This window comes from Antedon bifida, chromosome 1 (assembly GCF_963402885.1).
Source record: "Antedon bifida chromosome 1, ecAntBifi1.1, whole genome shotgun sequence".
Taxonomy (NCBI): domain Eukaryota; kingdom Metazoa; phylum Echinodermata; class Crinoidea; order Comatulida; family Antedonidae; genus Antedon; species Antedon bifida.
The window spans coordinates 11446901-11468225 of NC_136226.1; the positions used below are offsets into that span (position 1 = coordinate 11446901).

Here is a 21325-nt window from a genome sequence, read left to right on the forward strand (position 1 = left end):
ATCGTTCGTGCCCCGATACACGCGTCAATATCATGTTACATCCAGGGACCAAAATGCATTTATTTTTCAGGTGAAAATAGGCAATTCATTTCGCAACTCTTAGAAATTTACAAACAGAAACGGCACTGAGTGAATATATTTTAAGGGAAATACTTAATATTTTAGGAAAATATCTCACTTAAGTGTGATTGGTGAATACTACCACTGCAATCTTTTTAGTACTCTCATCGATTAGTACTACCACAATGTATAAAATATGGCGTAAGGTAATCAAATTTCATGGGGCGAGCACTAGGGAAAATTAATTTAAAACAAAATTATTTTCTGTTTATTTTTACTCTGTAATTTTGTAACATACACGTGTAAAGTTCCGCATATATTCCTATTATCGATTTATTCGTCCGTTACAATCAGAAAATTGATTTCCTTTGCCATTATCAGTTAATAATATTTTCGGTTGCGTCGTCATTGAGAGCGGGTTGTGGACGCAGTTTTACCAAATCTTTTATCTGACACGCGATCGGTTAATGCCAACTCAGACAACGTCGTACGACGAGGCCCGACGAAACGTCTTCACTTGTTCCGATGAGACGAGTCGTCTTATTGAGAGCGTCGGGCGTAGTTTTTAGGTGGTCGGGAGAACATTAAACATGTTTAAATTTTTTCTCGACGAGATGAGTCGTCGGGACATGTGGGCGAGACAAATACCAAGCACAGACAAAAATACACTGACATTTCTAAATATTCATAACAATAAATAAACTAAAAAGAAGTTTGAAGTACAGCAAACATTTCATTTGTTAAAAGAAAAACCATAGTTTGTAAGACCAGGGAGTTGTATTTAGACAACTCCCTGGTAAGACAGACAAACACGGGGATAAACCATAGTTGTCTTTCAATAAAAAGACAGACTATGGTTTGTGTTTAAATAAAAGACACCATACCATAGTTTATCTTTCAATAAAAAGCCAAACTAACAGACAAACATAGTTTGTCTTTGGATAAAAAGGCAAACCATAGTTTCTCTTAAGCTCTGGATACACTATCAAACTTTATGTGACAAAAAAATGTGATGTGCCTATGGACATCTTATTTATTTATTTATTCTGGTATAAAACTTACAACAAGTAGCCCTAAGGCTAAAAACGTTGCATTTACAAAGTTACTGTACAATATACTTACATAACAATAAAAAGGGATGTAATAAAAATGAAATAAAAAGTACAACAATATCACTCTGATGATATCATATCACTACCATTTTTTGGCACATCACACTATTTTTGTCAAACTAGTTTCAATAAAAAGACAAATACAGTTTGTATTTCGATAAAGGACAAACTGTGGGTTTTTTTTAAAAGCTTTATTGAACAAAACAATAGTTTGTCTTTTACAAACCATTTCGTCTTTATTTATTAGGTATAGCATGGACCTTATAGGTCCATGGGTATAGTGTGTCGCGGATGGCACACCAATAGGACGTAATAGACTTATGTACGTCACTTTTTTCTTTGTGTATTCTAGAAAAACACGTCTTAAAGGAATCTAACATTGGCACGGATGTTTTCCAGTTTTTATATTGATATTTAGGTTATTTTAAATTTCATATTGACCGCTTCCGGAAATCTTTGTTTTTATAATACTGTATTGCCAACTAACAAATAAAAACGAGGAAGAAAAGAACAATACATACTATACTATATTTGTTTTCCCCGACAAAAAGGAAGTTATATGTACTTAATGACGACATCGTGGTTCGCGTTTCCCTGTATTATAACTTATAAATGTTCGAAGAAATAAAAGCTATAAGATGATCATCGGGTGTACGAAAAAAAGAAAGACACCATATTTGGTCACATCACACTTTTTTTGTCAAACTAGTTAAAACTGATAACCAACTATATTTGACCATACGTTGCCAACATAAATTGATTGTTTAATACAACCATGGACCTAAATTGACAAAATATGTCCATATATTATATGGACATATTTTGTCAATTAAAGTTTGATAGTGTAGACAGAGCTTTAGTCTGTTTAATTTCCTATACAGCATGTTTTGATATTAACTTTTATTGCCAGATAAGATGCATCAATATTGTATAGTTTATTATTTATAGGCCTAAATAATGTAGATCTATAATTTCTAATGTGAACTTTACTCTAAGCTCTGTCTACACTAAAAAACACCACAAAATATGATGTGCCCATATATAGACATGATGATATCATATCACTACCATATTTGGGTATATCACTACCATATTTGGTCACATCACACTTTTTTGTCAAACTAGTTAAAACTGATAATCAGCTATATTTGACCATACGTTGCCAACATAAATTGATTGTTTAATACAACCATGGACCTAAATTAGATAATTAGATGATACAACACAGTAAAAACATAAATTTGCGGAAATGGTTGCCATTTTTTTAATTATGGGAAAAAACATTTTTCCCTAATCTGTGATGTCTCCAAATACATTGCAAATTTCCAAGAATCTCCCAATTTATCTTGTTTACATAGGCGATACTAAACACACAGGATAAAAATAACAATATCCGACGATAATAATAATTTAAAAAAAACACCACACAAACGAAAACTTATTATAATTATGTCTTTCGTTTAGTAATTACTTTACAAAATAGAATACCGGTATACAATTCTCAGATTAAACGTATTTCGGGCTCGCTTCATTTAAAGCTGTATTAATGTCCCTTTGAAAAAATAATTCTTAACATCATTTTTGTTGAATATGCCATTTTAATGTAAAATAATAGTTTACCACTTTGACCAAAAATTGGATTAAAAAAATGTATTTAACTGAAAAAATGTAATTTAGAGCAAGAAATGGTCAAATTGGCTGCCTGCCAATGGGTTTTTGATTGAATATAACCACTTATTTTGTCATTTTATAAGCGTTTTTTTCTACGGAAGTGATTAGCTTGTGACAAACTACAAAATAACATATTTAAAGTCTGATTTAATTCTTCTTCATTTTTCATTTTTGGGGACAATATTATATATAATAATAATAATATAAATCCAAAGGCAAATTACTGAAAAAATGACAATGCTGTGGGTATCAGTGGCTGGATCTCAATGGAGATGCAAAAAAAAAAAGCGAAAAGCTAAATCAAAACGATAAAGTAATCAGCCAGAAAAGTTAGCAGAGCTCATGGCTATAATATATGTATACAAAATGTTGGGACCATTTGGACCTCAAGAAAACTCTTGTTTGGGGAGAGTTTCTGGTTTTCAGAGAGTCCGGTATTAGGAGAGTTGTATAGTAATCTTGTACAACCGTGAAATAATTGAAGCAAAAAAAAAAAAAACAATCTTAATAAATGACCACATCGACAACGGTTAACGTTGTTTGGATGCGTACTGTAATTGGTTTGTTAAATTGTGTTGTATCGTTACGTTTCTGGATAATTTTTTCTGAATAAATATTTAGACAATTAAAAAGCTTGGTTGTAGTATGGACATAGGTCCATGGTTGCAGTGATGCCCTACACTACCAAATTATCTAGTTATCGGCTATCGCTAAACCAGCTAATTCTAGATTAAAGCTCAGTCTACACTATCAGTTTTGATAGTTTGACAAAAATTCCAAGTTCCCAACTATGATAGTGATAATATGACGCCATCGTATCCATATCTCAACAGAACAGACTTGGATAGGCATAGGCTGATACATTCTTTTTTGTTCAGCAGGATCGATCCCTTTAAATCTTGGTTTAGAGACGCAACGCAAGCGAGTTGACCAATAACACGCAGATGTAAATAATCCATCGCTTGAAATTGGTAAAATCACTTTGCGCTGCGTTACGTCCTTGTGTTGCGTCTATATCGGGAACCAAAAAAAGCTTAAATCCCACACTATATAGGGCGCAAGCGAGCGAAGTGACCAATGACAATCGACAGTTGGGATTCCATTAAAATTACTGACGTTGTGGTTTACATCCTTGCGTTGAGTCTAGTGGGAACAACCTAGCTTGAGAAGAATGAATATTAACCATGTACCTTAATGTTTAGGTCCACGATGTGTAACGCAACAACGTTTTCGATTCCGCAAATACATTTTAGACACATCCTTCGTGCGTACTGTACACGTTAGGAACAGATAGTCCTACAGGAAACCAGAAATCCCGTACAGGATTGCTTCTTTATTATACCAGTAGTATATATCAATTAAAGTAATAACGTGTTTTTAACTTTCTGGAAAGTACAGTACATCGTTATTAGTCATTTTTTTAATTCCAGAGAAACGACACTCGTAACTTTAAATTATCTAGTAACAAAACTAGTATTGTTCAGTTTAATTATAACTGCATGAACAGTCTCTAATTAGAGACAAATTATAATAGCATAGATTTTTTTTAGATTTCCTTAACGTAGCATATAACAATAACAACAACAGCAACCACCAACAACAACAACCAACAACAAAAACAACCACCAACAAAAACAACAAACAACAAAAACAACAAACAAAAACAAACAACAAACAAACAACACACAACACACTACACACAACACACAGCACACAACACAAAATACAACACATAACACACAGCACACAGCACAAAATACAACACATAACACACAGCACACAACACAAAATACAACACATAACACACAGCACACAACACATAACACACAGCACACAACACAAAATACAACACATAACACACAGCACACAAAACAAAATACAACACATAACACACAGCACACAACACACAACACATAACACACAGCACACAACACATAACACATAACACACAGCACACAACACATAACACACAACACACAACACACAGCACACAACACATAGCACATAACACACAGCACACAACACATAACACACAGCACACAACACATAACACACAGCACACAACACAAAATACAACACACAATACAAAATACAGCACACAGCACACAACACACAAAACACAGCACACAACACACAACACAAAACACAGCACACAACACACAATATCACAATAATAATAATAATAATTAAAAATAGATGATCTTTCCTTATATCCATCACCTGTCAGTTGTAAAATGTATTTCCTATTGAGTATTATTAAGTTTGTAGAAAATGTGATATAATAATTATAGCTGCAGGCCACGCTCGTAATTTGATACACGTTATCAATTCACTTGGATGAATTAAGGCGCTCTGAATAATCCGGTATGGAAAAGATGACCTATTTGCTGATTGTCATGATAATGATTTTCATTAATCAATGGCAACATTATAAACTGTGAAACCAAACAAGCCATTCCATATTGAAAGAACAATTATGTTATATAATAGTCTTGAATGATGGTTCATGAAACTCCATATAGTTTCTGGATTTCTCAAATTAAAATTTAACAAAGAGTTAGCCTCCTACGTGTTATTAAATGTTCATATTTGATTGAAAATTAACTGTAACATTTTCTACAATGGACATATTAATCAAACTGATTGTTGATTATTAGTTTTGAACTATCGAATTGAAGTTAGGATGGTGCAGTTCTGTTAATTTTTAAACCAGAGCAATGATGATAAAAATAATTTAATAATCATCATCACTCACTAATATTAATAACATTTAACAATTTAAATAATAAGTTCTTAAGCATTATCGGCTCAATCAAATGTATTCATGAAACGTTTATATTAGGTATTACGCATGGAATCTTGATTATGATTTTGGTTGTTAATGCTTTTCCTATCTTTTTTTTAAAAACATTTATATGTTGTTTTCGTCCTGTGTTTCATGTTTATTAAGCCTGTTTTCCTGCCGACGTTATTCGACGCTATCGTCGTTGATCGTTAACAGAACGACGATCGTTTGAAAACGATCAAGTTGTAACGATAACGGTAGCGAGTACCTTTTCATGTAAATCGTTAACATTTCAAGAAGATCGCCGATTATTGTTAACGATAGAACGTTAAACATCGACTAACGTCGACAGGAAAACAGGCTTTATGTGTTCTTGTTATTTTATGAAGGTGAAAGTCGATAAAGGAATTGAATTAAACGATACGACTGTAATTTTCAGATTTATTTTTTATTTATTAGTAAGCATTTTAGTTGAATAGAAAAAATCTATATATAATATATTTAGATGGGGATTAAGGACCAAATTTGTAAAATTTCTCTCAAAGGTAAACAAAAATTTCTCTACCTATACACACGGTTATGTACTGTATCTAAATTTCTCCGATGCTGTATTAGCAAACATTCCACGATACTGGGCACATATAGTATAATGTGGAGATGCAACTCTGAGAATCGGATCGCCTCAACCATGGAGGAAATTTCCTCCTTGCTTCAACGGTCACTATTGTTGTTTATTTCTCCTTAAGGTATGATTATATGACTATATTTGCATATTGTAAATGAAATATATATGTATAAATATTAAATAACGGGTTGAGAATCATAAAATCTGCTTTGGAGCTATACGTGCCAATTCTCTGATAAATTACTTTTAACAATTACAATTAATTTTCTATAATTTAAACTTTTATGTAATATAATACCAATGTGCATTGCTAACTATAAAATACTAAAATTCAGCTGCTGCCAAAAAATATCTATTTGTTTCATTATTGTTATTCCCAATACTAAAAAATACATTCTGTATTGTAGATGAGAGCAGAATTTAGTGAAAATATGTTTTATTTACAGATTCAAATCTAGTTCAGTATTTAACCAACATTCTTAATAAAGAAACAGGCGAACATGACTCTGAAATACTTGATACTCTAGTTTATAATCTTATAATATATACATATTGATTTAATGTGACGCCGCTCTGTGTGCAAAAGACATAAAACTTTAATCTGAAGTGTAACTGTTTAAAAACGTCGCGTTGCTATGGTAGATTTGTCCTCTTCGTTGTACAGTAATGGACAGATGATTAAAGTCGGTGATGTTCTTCCGGCTTTGCCTCATTAATGCATTGACCACAAGACTTTAGAGTAAAAAATAATGATAATTTAGTGATTTAATATATATATATATATATATTAATAATGTAGTGAGTTGGAATACGCGTCTGGACGCTGTCGAAGATAATAAAGTAGGCCTATATCTGCAATGTTAGTTAAGTCGCATCTGGTATTAAACCATATAGCCTATTATTTTAGGCCTATTTCATCATTCTAAGTCTCATTTGAGTTTTAATGAGTGGAGTAGAAAAAGTCATTAGTTACAACCTTGGTACTAGCTAGGATTGAACCCTGGACCTAGGATGGGAAGTCCCTAACAACCAAGCTACAGCTCCACTACTAACTGGTCTATATACACAACGTTTTGGTATACCTTTATCTTCGTAATGGTCTATTAATCGTTCTACATATATGCAAACACCTATTATAATTGGTTATGCCATTACATTTAGCAGGGCAAGATGATCGTTTTTCTGAAAGAAAACATATTGAATGTATAACATTATCAGTAATGAAAATGTAAGTAATAAGTAATTTAGGAGTGGAGTGTTGGCTTGGTGGTTATGATGCTACAACTCCAAGGGTCCTGGGTTGAAGTCCCATCACATGTCAGGATTTTTTCTAGGACAAAACTACAACTCCACTCCCAAAGACTTGTAATACGACTTTTCTTATGTAGAGCATGATCAACAATTGCTGGATGGATGGATCACCTTCATTAAAAAAAAAATAATTCAACCGTTTTCAGAGAAATACTATTTTAGAAATAATGATAAAAAAATAGACATTACATAATTTTGTTGTTAGGAAGAAAGATTGGATTTTTGAGTTGTCAAAAATCACAATAAAATGAAATATACAGATCTATCAAAAAAGAAAAAGAACATTACACCAACTAATTACAGTATGTTATAATTGTCTTTTGGAAGCGAGTTGAAAATGTGGGCAACGTTATTTATAAACACATGCTTTCCTGCATTCGGTTTATATTTCTTATGAAGCAGTCGATCAGATCTGCATAGAGTAAATTCATAGTTATCAGAATAATGGAAATGTGAAATTGACATTACCAATACCATTCAATACAATTGCATGGTAATATTGCCTATACAGGCTTGGCAATTGCCAAGCCTGTGTTCAATAGCCGAATTTATTCGCACAAATCCAAAACGTTGGTTTATGCGCATTATTATCCATGCGCGCGCAACAAAGGATTAAGGCCCATTTACACTAGGACGATAACGATCGACGATAAATATATAAGCATGGATTTTTTTTTACATAAAACAAAAGAAATTAGAATGGTTTTCGTTCTAGAACTATAGGATAATCATTTATGCTGTCTTTGATAAAAATAGTATTTTTTAAATTCCCATCAAATGACGTCATGATACATATATACAATAAAATCGTTGTATTGTCACGATATTTTTGCTCTTACTAATCATGACGTCATTTGGACGTGTGAAAATATCAAGCAGAGATGGTTATTCTATAGTTCTAGAATGAAAAGTGTTTATATTTTTGTTTGTTTTATGTATGAAAAATGCCTATTTGTCTATTTATCGTCTATCGTCCCAGTGTAAATGGGCATTTAGGCCTATAGAAACAAACTCAGTAATCATTTAAAAACAATAGAAAAGAAACAATCTAAAATGAAAAAAAATCTGTTTTTTTAAATTTTGTTTGCGTAGAAATTTATCTTATTTCCCAAAATTCTGGAGTTAAAAACAGGACAATTTTGAACGCGTCTTTTCTCATTAAGCCATTTAAACGACGGTCGGGGCTTGTAGAGAAAGCTGAATCGAATTGATACAGTAAAATGTGTATTTTATTTTGTATTGGATCTGACAGGTTATATATAGCCTAGCCAACCATTAGAGTTTGTGCATTAATATGTTAAATATCGCCTTCATTTCAAGGCTTTGGTTTTATAATGTAATAATCATTAGTCTTTTAATAAAAATGTATATTTCCTTTCAAGGCGCTTTAAAATCAATTTATAATTAATCTAGTTATCTCAAATGTCTCTTGTATTTCAGTTCTTTTGACACATTATCACCATGCAACATAGACTTTCATTGTATAAAACATCTCGACGTGGACAGTTTTTTTTTTTAACATTTGGGGTTGATTTTTTGGTTGAGGGTGACGTGGTTTGAAAATCTTAAACCTCATGAGAAAGTTTGTCATGAGAATAAATTCTGGTATCGGACAGAATTTAAACCCAGGACCCTCGAATCGGTAAGGCCGAGCTCAGCTACCAAGCTTCATAAAAACATATAATGTCCAAATTTCTAGTAAATAATGACGAATTAGGCCTATGCTTAATGTACAATGTTAGTACAGTATGTTATCTTACTTGAATCTTACTTGAATATTCGGGCTCATGATTAAGGCAAATGCCTTTTAAACGCCCTCCATTTCTTCTGTATTTACTAGAATTGGTAGCAAAATTTATCTCCCATTGCTCTGTCATTGTTTAGTTGATCTTTGAATGCATTTATGTTTTCTGCTTGTACTGTAGTGTGGTATAGATTGTTCCATGTGTTGACGATTCTACTTGAAAAGGAGTGGCTTCTGATTTTCAGTCGGGCTCTTGGCTTTCTTAATTTGAATTTATGGCCCCTTGTTCTACTGTCCTCTCTAAAATCAAAAAAGATTTCGGCTTCAATATCATCTAAGCCCTTGATAATTTTAAACACTTGTATAATGTCCGCTCTTCTTCTTCTGTAATTCAGTGTAGGTAGTCCAAGCTCTTTTAATCTCTGATCGTAAGATTTATCTTGTAACTTTTTGACAATTTTAGTGGCCCTACGCTGCACTCTTTCAAGCTTATCCAAATCACCTTTTAGGAGAGGGTACCATATACAGCTTGCGTATTCCAGATGAGGTCGAATTATACTTTTATAAAGGGGCAGGAACATATCCTTATCCATGTAAGCAAAAGATCGCCTTACCAGTCCAATGAGTCTATTTGCTTTATTTACAGCTTCATTCGTTTGTAGTGAAAATTTTAAAGACTGATCAAAAGTGACTCCAAGGTCCTTTTCAGTATTGGCATTTGGCAGATCCTCGTCACCTTCCTCTGTTGGCATAGTGAATTGCATTTGTGGATTTGAATTTCCATAATGTATTACTTTACATTTTTTGATGTTGAATTTCAGCTGCCATCTTTTAGACCAATCGGATAATGCCTTGAGATCATTTTGAACAGTATCATTTCTGTTTTCATGCACTACATTAAACATCTTAGTGTCATCTGCAAACATCCATACTTTAGATTTAACTGCATCAGGTAGGTCGTTTATGTAAATTATAAATAATAAAGGGCCTAATACGCTGCCTTGAGGGACTCCACTTTTAACCGTAGACCATTCAGAAAATGCTGCGGCCACTCTAACTCTTTGTCTCCTCCCTGTCAAAAATTGATGTATCCATCTCAGTAGGTTTCCTTTTATTCCGTACGCTTCCAATTTTGTTATTAATCTCTGGTGGGGGATAGAATCGAACGCCTTACTGAAATCCAAATATACAGCATCAAAGTTTTCTCCTGCATCCAGCAATTTTGTCCATTCTTCCATCACCTCCAGCAATTGTGTGACGCAAGATCTACCTTTCCGAAACCCATGCTGTGCTTTTATAATAAGGTTTCTATCATTTAAAAACTGTATAATTTTGTCTCTCACAATTGATTCCAAAAGTTTACATATGACAGATGTCAAACTTACTGGCCTGTAGTTTCCAACCTCCGTCTTGTCCCCTTTCTTAAAAATTGGTACTACATTGGCACATTTCCAGCACTCCGGTAACTGTCCAGTCGATAGTGATTTGTTGTATATTGATGTCAATGGAGTTGCAACAATTTCTTTAAGTTCCTTCAGTACTCTTGGATGCACGTCGTCTGGTCCAGCTGATTTATTTGAGTTAATCTGCTGAAGGCATGAAAGCACTTCCTCCTTTGTCACTTCAATTGAATCCAAATGGTCATCCACGTCAACTCTTGGTGTAACTTCTGGCAATGACTCGAGGTCTTCATTTGTGAATACACTTGTGAAAAATGCGTTGAAAATTTCAGCTTTATGCTGATTGTCATCAGCCATATTACCCTTTCCATCCTTCACCAATCCAATAGATTGAGATGTTTTGGTTTTCTCTCTTACATATTTCCAGAAACTTTTAGGATTAGTTTTTACTTCATTGCATATTTTCCGCTCAAGTGCAATCTTTGCTGCCCTTTTTTCACCTGTTACTATATTTCTTGCCTTTTTGTAACTGTCATAATCTTTCTGTTGTCTAGACCTTGTAAACTTTTTCCATGCATTGTGTTTCATTTTAATTTTCCTCTGAACGTCACCAGTCATTATATTATTTAGACTGTTATAATCATGTTAAACGTTCATACTGATTTTGTTCAAATTCGCTCTTTGCTTTATATTTGTTTTGGTTCAGTTTTTTAACTGTGCTACAGGTAGTGAGTACCACCGTTACAAATAATAAATATAAATACAAAATTGTAAAACATTATTAAATCTCACCTTTCACTGTTGAACATTCATCAAAACATTTGACGTGATCTGCTCCTGGCTTCAACAAACATGGTAGTAGGTTTATGCATTCAGCTAAAACAAAATCAAAATATATAACATATAGAATAAAAGCATATAAAGTATATTAATCTCAGTTATTAAACGCCATTAATTAATTATATAACATAATATAATCTTGTTTGTAGTCGAACAGAATGACGTTTTCACAAAAATTGTTAGGCTTAACGACTTAAGTTTAATTACAGCGTAAGTGTAGTCTAAAGGTCTGTCTACACTATCAAACTTATAGTTTGACAAAAAAGTGTGATGTGCCCAAATATGGTAGTGATATGACATGTTCATGTATGGGCACATCAAATTTAGTTGTCACATAAAGTTTGATAGTGTAGACAGAGCATAATGCTTACGTTTTTGAGTAAATCTCGGTCTACACTATCAAACAACTATATTTATGGGGTCATTTGCAAAAAACCAGAGTTATGACAAAAAATGTGATGTGCCCAAATATTGTGGTGATATACCCAAATATGGTAGTGATATGACATCATCATGTCCATATATGGGCACATCACATTGTTTGTCACATAATTTTGATAGTGTAGACAGAGCTTAATGCTTACGTTTTTAGAGTTTAGACTAAGCTGCAATTATGAAGAATGTTTATTTTCTCTTCATATTGAATAGTCAAACAGTTTTTCCTAAAATGGTTTAAAATTCGAACTACATGAAATTATTTTTAACCATAGTTGGATTTACTTATCTCCGTCTACGAATAATTCTTTCTATGTTATTTTTCTTTTAAATTAGCCTATATATATTTAAGCATACACAATTACAATTCCTTGTCAATTCTGGAAGCATTATGTTTTTTTAGGAAAGGGACATATCTCGTAAAGGACTCCATCCAGTACAGTGTGTTCACCAAACTGGGTGATGATGATGATTACCGTATAGACCTTTAATTTTAATTTAACAATGTAGTTAAAGACCTTCGTTGAAACCCTCATTTTTTTTTTACTAAATTACAAGTGACTTTAATGACATAAAATTACAATTACATATAGATGACCTACCTGTTGTGTGGCTGAAAGTGACGAAAAGTACTGCTAAAACTAGGCCAAAGTGAAGTATTTTTATTTCCATGGTCAGTCTCCCGGCTTCTTCAATATTTTCTTCAATATATAAATTTGCTTGCTACACACAATTTGCAGTTGATTTCACGTAGGTAGTTGTAGAGAGTTTTAGCGAAACACACCCGATGCAATACCAACTCGTTATGAAGACATCGGAAACAAACAGGAATGTTTTATAGGCTGACTAACTGAACGAGGGTTTGGCAAACTGTTTGATATTCATTCATTAAACTTGCTTGCTAATTGCTTGGTTGTAACATTTACATTAACAATATTCATATTGGAAGGCCAAATATTTTCACTTAATTTTATTCATTAAGATTACATATTTATTATGGGTGATCATTAATGATAATAACGGTACATAAATATTTCATGATGACGTCATGAACAATCTCCTGTCATTGGGATTATTATTAGACGGTTTTTTTTTGTTTTTTTTTATATCTTTAAAATAGTTTATGGTTTTTATGGGAGGTATTGCATTGCCCAACACATAAATCAAGATTTATAACAAAATGGAGACAGCAATGTTTTGATGATTTTTTTAGGGACTTTCACGCATGTCAAGTCGACATAAATTGCAATATTGATGATAATAAGATAAACTAATCAGTCTTGTAATTTAGTTTTAAATGACGAGCCAACAAGTAAGTGAACAATTGATAGTACAGTACAGTTTCGTTCCTCCCACTGATGCCAGTCGCATCCAAGAGGCAGTCTTCTCTAGCATCCAAATATATGCTGGGTCCGACTGTTGAAGGGCTTCCTTGACTGGGTTAGCTTCTTAGCTTGACTAGGATCGCACTGAAGGAGATTGCTTAATTTAATCCAGGGGTCACGATAGTATGGTTTTCGGGCTTGTGCAAAAAGCATTCGTTTTGTTAATGAATTATTTGGTTCTCGCCAGATATGGGCTATTTACTTCAGGTAGTGAACATGTATATAGTCTTTTAGTGGAGTTGCACCGACGATATTTTCAACATCTTAGGCGGTCGGGAAAGAATGTATTAGTGAGGAGCTGGATATGACACAATATTATTTATTGTCACTTTAACAATGAGGTACAAATGAAATTTGGTTGGTTGGTTTACATTTCGGATTTACATACAATTATACAATGAATACAACAAAAAAGCGTGTAGCCAATGAATCTAAATATATCTTACCATTTTGCTATAACTATTACACATACACAAAATAATGCAAATAAAATAAAAACGATAATATTAATTGCAACTCTTTAGTAGGTTAGATAAGTAATATAATAATTGAATTACAGGGTATAGTAAATACTCGTCCGAAGCAATTATCGTGATATAGGTTTATGGATAGTAATTAATTTGCAAGTCGTACAATAAGTGAATAACAACTTAATTCTGCTTTTGTACAACCATTAGTATTATTATTTATTCCATATATATCGCGTTATTTTACGTGTTATTCGAAAGTGAACCTCTCACATACTTCGTCTGCGCACCGAAATGAAAGCCGGTTTCCACTACATGAAAATATTCGCGCAAATCGAACATTAAGCGGATTTTCCACTTGACCAATTTGTTCGCGCGAATCGAAAGCGTCAACTTATACGCATGCGTATTCATGTTTCCATATCTCTCTCTACGCATGCGTATAAGCTGACGCTTTCGATTCGCGCGAAAATAATTCGCCTAGTGGAAAATCGGCTTTATGATTGGTCGCGCATCTTTGTTGGGCTTTCTCTCATTCTCACAGATTTTCTCGTTTTCAAAAGTTTATAAATAAATAACGTTCATTACTACGGTATATATCACTGGGTGGTTCAGTGTTTCTCTATGTCTGTAAATGTATACTGATATACAATTGTCATTGATATATATAAACGGTAAAAATACATGTTTTTGGATTATACCATTTTCTTGTTTGGTTTCCCCTCGATTTAACAGAATCGTTAAGGGGAAAAAACGGCGATTGATTGATAGAGAAGGCGTAACATACTTGCAACACGAAAAGACCCACTTGAAATTTAAAAAAAAAGAATTTAAGCGACAGTAATAAAATGTATTGTGTACATTGAAATGCGATCTTAAAATACAATAACAAATGTATAAAGTGACGAAATTCTCCGTTTGCTACAACTTTTAGTCGTACTATTTTTAGACTTTTCATTAGTTTCAGGTTATAACCGTGCAATAAAAAATAGAGACATATAAATGCTTTGTAAAATGATCCTAAAAAAATAATAACAATAAATTAGTCTTTGAACCACTTATATGCACTGATTTATGTTTTTTAATATTTAAAAAATCACAATATATAGCGCTATGTTTGAAGTAGAAATATTTAGATGGCACCACAGTAACAAATTAAAACAATCTCAACATTTGAAATTCTCCCTGTTATTTTGTGGTTGTTAATGCGTTAAATATTATACAGATAATTACTAATTAATGATTCCTTGGCAATAAAATATTCACTAGAGCCTAGAGGTCGTTTAAATAATAACAGAAGAATTTCCATCAATAAGCCTACATTAATAATAATTATTATTATTATCAGGTAGGCCGAATAAATAATAATTCGTCTTCTTCTTCGATCGAGCCGAATCACCGGATGTTCAGTGCGTCGCGCGCGTACCGGTTACTACTGTGAGTATTAACCAATCACAAACGGTCTTTCATCACATCTAGGGAGGACTAATAACAAATGAGGGCGCTATATATGCATAGTTTAAATAGTTTAGATGATTAATTTCTTCAAGCAAGTTCCGTAGCGTAGCGCAGCGCATGAAGCGTTGTCTTGTGATGGAGTGACATTTCATCGCGAGTTTAAGACCAAGTGGATGACTTTTATTTATCGATCGGCAAACGTGAGCGTTGTCACACGAAAATTACACAGTCAATATCATCGTACTCGAGAATTTGTTGGATTTTATATGTTTAATGACAGGGGACACGATAATTACGCGAAAATTACTCAGTCAATATCATCGTTCTCGAGGATATATACGATTTACGATCCTCGCTGCCGTTTCAACCAATCACGTTCACGTATTTACATAGGCTATGTAATATACAAATATATACACATTCATTGCCAAATAATCATAACACGTGGTACAATAATAATAATAATGCAAATCGGCAGAGATGGCGCTTTTCAAATGTGAAAAATAATGATAAAAAACAGTTGAAAAATAATTAATTGCTCAAATGGCTTTCGCAGTTTTTGCATTTAAAGATATTTGTCGTTCTATTGTCTTTAATTCACATTTTTAGTCGCGTGGACGCGACTCTATAGTTCACTATGTCGGTCGGCTGGTCTGTCTGTCTGTCGGTCTGTCTGTCGGTCTGTCTGTCGGTCCGGTATCACTATGCGTTTTATCGCTTTCTGACCTTATCTTGATATCAGTTTAATCTAGCTAAGTCAATTTTTTACAGAGTATTCCTTATGGCCAGGAATCGATGTGGTTATGTTTTCACGGTGCGCAATAAAAAATTACGCGGTCTACGCACGATTTAACGAAATCACGTTTGTAATCATATCTTCACAACCATGAAGCACAATTAAATAAAATTTGGTACTCATAAATTTCAGGGCATAAATCATCATATGGCAATACAATTACGTGCGTAGCGCATGTAACGCATGCGTACGCGCGCTTAAAATTTTCAAAATTTATTTTCGATGAAATAAGTTAAGAGTACGTTTCAGGCAATTTTAAGCGTTTACAAAATTGCCATGAGTGCGCAGATTTTGCGCGCGTACTGCGCGTTAAATGTTATTACGCACTCTTTTTGCCCGATTTCTGTTTTCTTGACTTACTTTTCAACTCGAAATTACGTTATACGAGCACGTCAAATTAAAAAAATATAAATGTTTTTCAACATTTCAACATGTTTAAACATGTTCAGTAATTTCGGTCAGTATAGTATATAATATAGTATATGTCGGTCGGTCTGTCTGTCGGTCTGTCTGCCGGTCTGTCTGTCGGTCCGGTATCACTATGCATTGTAGCACGCGACTTAATGGCTGTTGGCCTTGTTATTTATGAAAACAAATTACAGATGTGTTACATTGCACCTGTAACTATTTTAAAATTGAAAAAGTTAAATTCCGATGAAGGTGTAAAACTCTTGAATGAAATGTTTATCACGCCGTCTGTCATGACACATAATTAGGAATATCACTAGTATAGTATGTTGCACATGCAATGTATGTTGACCAGTTGTAATATTCTTGTTGCTTGTGTTTTGCAAACATATGCTCCATAACTCAAAAAATGTATTGTAGATGGAAAAGTATCCTATATTTAAAGATGTATTGTCCTTTTGACTAATTCCAAAGAAATTTAAAAAAAAAGATTTCGAAAAAAATTGGGTCATTTTGAAGTATCATAATAGTTATTAACTTTCACCAAAAATTAGTTGAAAAAAAAGTCATTTAACTGAAATACAGACGTTTTTTTGTTCAAAAAATAACTTTGACTTCCAGTCAAAGTTTTCGATCAAAACATATCGCATAATGCAACGCGCTTGTTTGGCTACTCTGTATGCATAATCATAAAACTTTCTCGCGATCTGTGTGAGAACACCTTCTCAACTGTGACGAGTTGTAAACAATCCTAATTAGCATCATGCATAATGTATATTCGTGGTTTGAAATCTACGGTTTACTTTCGCCCGCGACGATTTTCCAGACGAAATGTAATCAAATTAATTTACCTGTTAATTACGTAAACTTGTTGTTTTTGGCTCGAAGTTTCGACTTAAAGTGAATAACTTTAATATTACTTTGATATGGCGAATTTAAATTTAGAATATTTTGACCTTCATTTTTTGTGCTTCAAGGGACAATACATCTTTAAGCTTATAGTTTGCGAATTTTCTTCTTTTTTTCTGTTTGTACGTTTATTGATATGGATGAAAATTCCGAAATAAAAGAAATTGAAATAGTGAAACATGACTGTATAATAGTAGGCTTAAGTCTGGTTCACACTATAATAATAATTACGTAATTATTTTTTCCAATCTGCTATATAAGGCTTTTTAATGCAACTTTTTGAATCCAATCTTTATATGACACTCATGTTTTCTAACCATTTTATGATGTTTTCATCTTTAATCTTTCTTGAAATGTTAGTATTTGTTGCATTTGTATTTTATCCTTGGGCTGATTATGAACGTTATTTGAAAAGGGCATTTTCTTGTTCAATTTTGATCATCCTTCTTTTCCTTCATCAGCTTTGTGTCTTTAATTAATTCTCCGTTTATTGAATGTTCATTCAAACCCCTGTTTGACTCTTTTAAGTATGGCGTCCTCTTTCGTCTAAAGTCTTGCACCAACATTTAGCATAGTATTCAATATTTCAGAATTTGTACTCGCAATTGGAAGAGATCATATATTATTGGTTTTACAGATGCGCAGATGATCGTAATGTTAGTTGTGTACTTTTTGTCTATGTATTTAAATAACAATGAACACAATGTAAACATTTAGCTGATTTTATTTTCATGTAACTATTAGCTTTAATTTACACGTAGAATCGAGTATAAAAATTTGGACAACTTACTCTTGGATGTTGAACTCATCGATTAGGCCAACAACAACAACAACAACGCCATGACTCGTTTCAAACTATGCCCGTGTAAACCGAGACCACAAACAGTATTTAAACCTACCGGTCAGCCTGTACCACGTAAGCTAATTACAATTTAGCATAATAGAGCAAGTGCTCGACATGCCAGTCGTACTGTGCAATCTTCACTTTTATAACGATGCATGTCATCCCCGATGCTATACTGCTATTCTTTTTACAGCTCACTATGTCGGTCGGTTGGTCGGTAAACACTAAACACTAACTTGAGCACGCGACTGCAGCCATGCATATGACCTTGTTTTGTTTCGTTCGTAGTCAATGGGTCTTTAGAAACGAGAGAGTAAATCGTTGATATTACAACTTTTGAATAAATATTTGATGATATAGGCCTATATAACAAAACTAACGCATATTTCCTTCCAATGACACAAACTGTAAATCATTAGTATATTCGAAGTCAACTTAAATACATATACACACAAAACTGTAGACGAACTGAACACCCGCCAAACACACAACAACAACATTACACAGATAGAAATCACCATCACTCATTTTTCTTTACTAGAGAGTTCCAGGAATAATGTCAGTCAATCAAAGGAAAGACACCAATAAAGACGTTAACAGATGCCACAAAACTGTAGACGAACTGAACACCCGCCAAACACACAACAACAATATTACACAGATAGAAATCACCATCACTCATTTTTCTTTACTAGAGAGTTCCAGGAATAATGTCAGTCAATCAAAGGAAAGACACCAATAAAGACGTTAACAGATGCCAAGAAGATGAAAAAATACTGTAAGTCGCGTCCTCAGGGTATGGTCAGTACTGGGGGTGGCCCGGTCGTCACTTAGTGAATACCCCACATGAATGTGAAAATTTATTTTTTTTAAATACGAGTAAAAGAAAATATGCAAATGGAGAGGAAAGAGAGAGATTGTTTATTCATTTTATATATTAGGCATGGATTACAATAATAAATTAATCGCTGTCCTATTATCCAATAGGTGGTAATTCCCCCGACACATGGGCTTTTTGTGAACCAGTCCACCGCGGTAACCCCCCTACTCGTCTTGAAAGATGAACTTGGTTATTTGTGTACACGCAGTTAGAGGAAAAATGGCAAAATCAGCACTGTGGTCAAGAGTAGTCAAAACAATATAGATTATCTGATAACAATCCTAGAAAGTAGGAAACATTTTGCCATTTTTCCCCTGACTGCACGGGCAAACAACGTACACGGGACCTATGGGTTATAAGTCCTACCACCACCTTTAACTATATACTACTATTTCACAATTAAGCTGACTTTTATTTAAGTTACTTTTTTTAGTTTTAAATGTTTGTTTTCTCTATTTATGTACATTTATTGAATTATGAAAAAAAATTAAATAAATAAATTATCTTAATTTTCCGAAATTTTAATTTTGTCACTAATAATAACTGTTACCTTAGATACAGATACTTTAGTTTTGAAAACTTCATATACAGACAAAAAATCTGGCATAGCTATGGGAAGTCCGATTAGCCAAATTGTTGAAAACTTGTTTTTAGAAATGGTTGCAGACTGAGGCCATAAGCATAGCAAACGACAACATCAGACCTACATATTGGCGAAGGTATGTAGACGATATTTTAGCTATGGTTCAAAAAGAACCCTTAGAAGATCTTAACCAAAATCTTAACGCCATAGACCCTACTAAAAGTATCAAGTTTACTACAGAAAGAATGACCGAAAACACTCTCCCATCTGGACTGCCTCATCGCCCTTAGAACTGACGGTACAATAACAACTTCGATTTACAGAAAACCCACACATACAGACCAATATTTTGAACTCAATCAAATCATCTTCTTGAGCAGAGTGTTGTTAACACACTAGTGGACAGATGCCAAAACATTAACACAGCAGAGTAAAAGAGAAGAGATGAATCACATAAGAAAAGTACTTAATATTTGTGAATACCCCAACTGGGCCATTGATAGAGTGATGAACAACAAAAAAAGAAAAGAATAGCCAAATAAGAGTAGAAAATAAGCAATGTGTGACAGCGTAGGTTTACCCTATGTGAGAAGGCTATCGGAAAAGATACGTAAAACACTAACTAGCCATAAAATCAACTCTTACTTTGTACCCCAAAACAAATTAAGATCACATTAGTACACCCAAAAGATAAGATTAAGCCGGAGGACAAAGGTGGAGTAGTGTATGGTGTTCCCTGTATGAATTGTAACCAAATATACATAGGATAAACCGGTAGAAAACTGGGAATAAAAGAACATAAAAAAGATGTAGAAGATCACATGAAAGGGGTTATGACAAGGTCAAGCAGAATGTCGCAATCAAACATCACTCATTAATCTGCAATTACAGACCATGCTACAAAGGACCTAACCTAATTGGGTGGCAAAAGTGTTAAAGAAACAGGGAAATATCAACAAGAGAGAGACAAGTAAGAAGTAATTATAATTAGAAAAACTAAACAGAGATCAAGGAGAAAAGTGGCTGCCACACGTATACGATGATCTATTAGAAGTGAGACGGCCGACCGGGGCGGACCACTCTGGGACTCACTCAGAGGTTTTCAAGTAACAACATATAGAGGGCGCGTGTCACAATAACATCACGTGACTATGCCATGATCGGTGTCGGCAAACCAAGCTGACATCAAAACTTGCGAAAGTGCGATGATAACGCATGAAACGTTGGGTAAGTTTCAACGTTTCAACGTAACCTTGTTCCCTTACCATAAACGAAATTATTTTCAAACAATTTAATTTAGATATTGAAGCAACTACAAATTTACAGAATACAAACATTTAAATAAATCTAAAAAATATGTATAGGCCTACTTCTACCTAACCACAAAGAGAGAGCTATGTTCTTTAAGAAACTAAGGATGAATTATGATTTTTTGTTTTTTGTGTTTTTTGCTCTCCTTTTTTTGCTGAATAAATTAGACCCAAACAAAATGATCAGACAAACACTTCTAATTGATGTAAGAGTTAATGCAACAATGATAAAACCCCAGTTCACCTATAATCCAGTTCCCTTGATTCCGGTTTTTCTGTAGAACTCTCTACACGTATAACTA

At 33.5% G+C, this 21325-nt stretch overlaps 1 long non-coding RNA gene across 1 annotated transcript; it reads right to left on the minus strand.

Moving 5' to 3' along the window:
- Positions 1-6078: 6078 nt before the first annotated feature.
- LOC144835614 (uncharacterized) lies at positions 6079-12854 on the minus strand. Its single transcript, XR_013611087.1, has 4 exons — positions 12586-12854; positions 11501-11584; positions 7336-7435; positions 6079-6985 (listed from the first exon to the last, which is right to left on the minus strand). It is a non-coding gene; the product is annotated as an uncharacterized LOC144835614 (long non-coding RNA).
- Between the last annotated feature and the right edge of the window lie 8471 nt (positions 12855-21325).